The sequence below is a fragment of the Pteropus alecto genome, unplaced genomic scaffold, assembly GCF_000325575.1.
Source record: "Pteropus alecto unplaced genomic scaffold, ASM32557v1 scaffold17, whole genome shotgun sequence".
NCBI lineage: Eukaryota > Metazoa > Chordata > Mammalia > Chiroptera > Pteropodidae > Pteropus > Pteropus alecto.
The window spans coordinates 6,567,479-6,570,666 of NW_006440645.1; positions in this window are offsets into that span (position 1 = coordinate 6,567,479).

A 3,188-nucleotide genomic window follows, 5' to 3' on the forward strand; every position below is an offset into this window, starting at 1 on the left:
GGAGGAAGGTAAACTTTAGCTATCTCAGTGATGCTTAAGTATGAGCCCTTACAAGGGATCTTATCTAATCTGTCTGCATGTTAGTGTCCTCATCTATAAAAAAAGGGTACATGATATTTACAATTATATTAAAAACTATATATATATATTAAAATTACACACGTTAACAATGCCCTTAAATGGGGGTCTACTGACATGAGGATAAATAAACATCCCCCAAATGACTTTAATTATGGTATCTTTTTCATTTTTTCTTGTAGGGAATTAATTGAACCCTGAGAAGATACCATTTGTAATGAGCATATGTTACTTTTTCCCAGTTGTCTTTCTGCGATAATCAGCAGAACGATCAGAAATTGAATCGATGCCTCAGTGCACACTGGCGGAAAGTAGGGAATTATACAGGCACAATCAGTTGGAAGACTTAAATTGATACAGAAGACCCCTAGTAGTCTTTGAGAATGAAATTGGGTTAAGCTTTCAAACTTTTGAATTTCGTAATAAAGAAAAAGCTTAGGAAATTGTCCTTTGCTTTCCATTAATTCATATAGTCACTTCTGACAGATATTCAAATAACAGAAGTGCGAAAAGCCACATTTCTTCCTCATGAGCTTGAAGAGATTTCAGAGTTAAATAAAGGATAAAATCCCAAGGATAAAAGGGCAGAAAAGCTCATTATCTCCATCCTGTTTATTCACCTGTAAGAACATCCTTTGATATCAGCAAACTCTATCCCCAGGGCAGGGGGAGGGGAGAAAGAAAAAGCTGGCTATTTTATTTCTGTAATGGGTAATTACTACATAAACTATATTAAAGAAGAAAATAAAACTTCTAGTAGAAGATTGGGAGAAGAGCATGTAATCTAAAGCATATATTCATTCTTTTAACAAAATCTGAGTGCCCGGTATTATTCTAGGAGCTAGATATAGAACAGTCATAAAAACTGAAGCTTTTTTACATGCCTTAACATCTGCTTATTTTCCTTAGAAATCGAAGGTGTAAGAGGAAATGAATAGAAAGATAATACTTGAGAGGAGAAAGTAGAAAGGAAAGGGTCCTGAGTTGTCAATCACTTATGCGGTCCTTCACGCATAGGTGCTTTGCACGGTGTCCGCTGTCGCTGAGAACGTAAGGGGAAGAATGACACATGTGAAAATACCGAGAACAGCATTTCGTGGTGTGGTGGCCCAGAGACCATTACGCAGAGGGTTGAAAAACAAGTGTTAGATGAAGAGATGGACACGCTAATTACCAACATCTCATTTGAGGGGTCTGGCTCTGAAGGCAAAAAGAAACTAGGCCAGTCACTGGTGTGTTTATTTTATTTTATTTTATTTTATTTGGAAAAATGAGAGTGTTTGATAGAGAAATTTGAGACTTAAAAAGTAAGCGCAGAGAACTGTAGCTGAGAGAGAAACTGAATACAGTGAGAAGCGAAGGAATAATTTCAGAGTACATTTCTGAGAAATTAGGAGAAGAAAAAAGACTCATGCCTTAAACAGGCAAAGGAACTGCTTTTCAGAAGAGAGAAAGAAACGATCTGTGTCTTCTTCACTTCGATGTGTCTCAAATACACGCAAAAATCAACCAGGGGATGTGCTGAGTGCAGATTCCTAGCACACGGTCAGGTGATGCCCATGGCGTTGGTGAGTAGAGCACGTGGGGAGTAAGTAGCAAGACTGTGTTTCTGCGCTTGGTGCCGACACATGATGAGCTCCCAGCATCTGGCTATAATTTTCTATTAATTAGAAACGGTCATCAAACAACTGAAGGGAGAAGAGCAAGGGTAGTCAGAGCGACCGTGGTTAGAGTGTTGACATAACTTTTCAGAGAATGAGTGAGCTGATCGGACCTGAGGAACACGGTGAAGATTATAGGCAGTATATCGAGTTAGTGGTCACCAATTTATAATAGAACTTGTCTCTGCTACTGTGCCTCTTCTCAGATGCGCCATGTCAGGTCCAGAGAAAATGCATGTTTGGGATCACCCAGGACTAGGGTTGTGTGGGAAGCTATGATTTGGAAACGACAGACAGGTAATTATTACTGAAATGGTGTTCTATCCAAACGAAGCTGGTTAAGGAGGGACGTTAAGAACAGACACTAATATGCTGAGGTCAGTCCAGGGATCAGCGTACATAGGCATCACTAACGTCAGAGAATCTTTTTCTTTTTTGGTTTCATATTTCACTCTTGACATGTAATTATACATTGCTACTTAAGATAAGCTGAATAGAGGCTGATTCAATCAGCAGACATTAATTAAGAAGCATAATGCTGGGAAATCCCCATTTTTGTTATGCTCACTTAGTGAAGATCTCTAAGCTAAGGACCCAGATTCTGATGTTATTCTTCTCCTGTCCGGGATGTATGCGGTCACGCCCCACATGAAGGTCAGTGAGTTTAGCATTCTGATCAGAGATCTAAGGTATTGGCTAAATGACTACAAATATAATACTGGGAAAAAGAAGAAACTGGTAATAAAAAACGATTGTTGTCAGAATCACGTAAGAGTGTTTACCAAATACTAATCAGCTAAGCAGGCCTCAGAGTAAAGAAAAGGTTCATCACCTGGAGGAGGTTTAAACTGCGTTTAGTGTTACAGCCGGGATCACAGATCAGGCTACAGGTCAGCAGACCAAGTGCAAAGGTCTCCAAAGACCACCAAGGAAGCCTTTGGCCTTCTCTTCTGAGAAGCACTGACCCATGAAGATCACGTGTGAGTCAGGCCAGACCGGCTAGCAAACAAAACTGCACATCTGAGGAAAAAGAGTAACACTCGAAACATTCTCAAACAGAAGTCCGCTTAGTGATGATCTACTGCTAATATCCGAAAGCCAAGATCCTCTTTGCGGACGGTGAGCCATCTGGGATTTACTGATCTCTTTTCTCTTCTTTGAAGAATGCTTTCTCTAAAATAGGCACAGTTCATCTATCGCAGAAGAGTAGACACAACTGAACATTAAAATATTTTGCTAATTCATTGAAATTTCAAAATATCACAAAATAATTAGGTAGCCAAAAGGTAGAACGTTTGTATTCTTAAATTAGGTTGGTTTGGAAGAGAATGTTTTCTCTTGAAATTATGAATATTTACCTCATGGATTTGAAAAATATAATTTATGAGAACCTTGGCAAAAGATAGGAGCCATTACTGCTCTGAGTCACAGAGTCTTAAGACGCTGTCC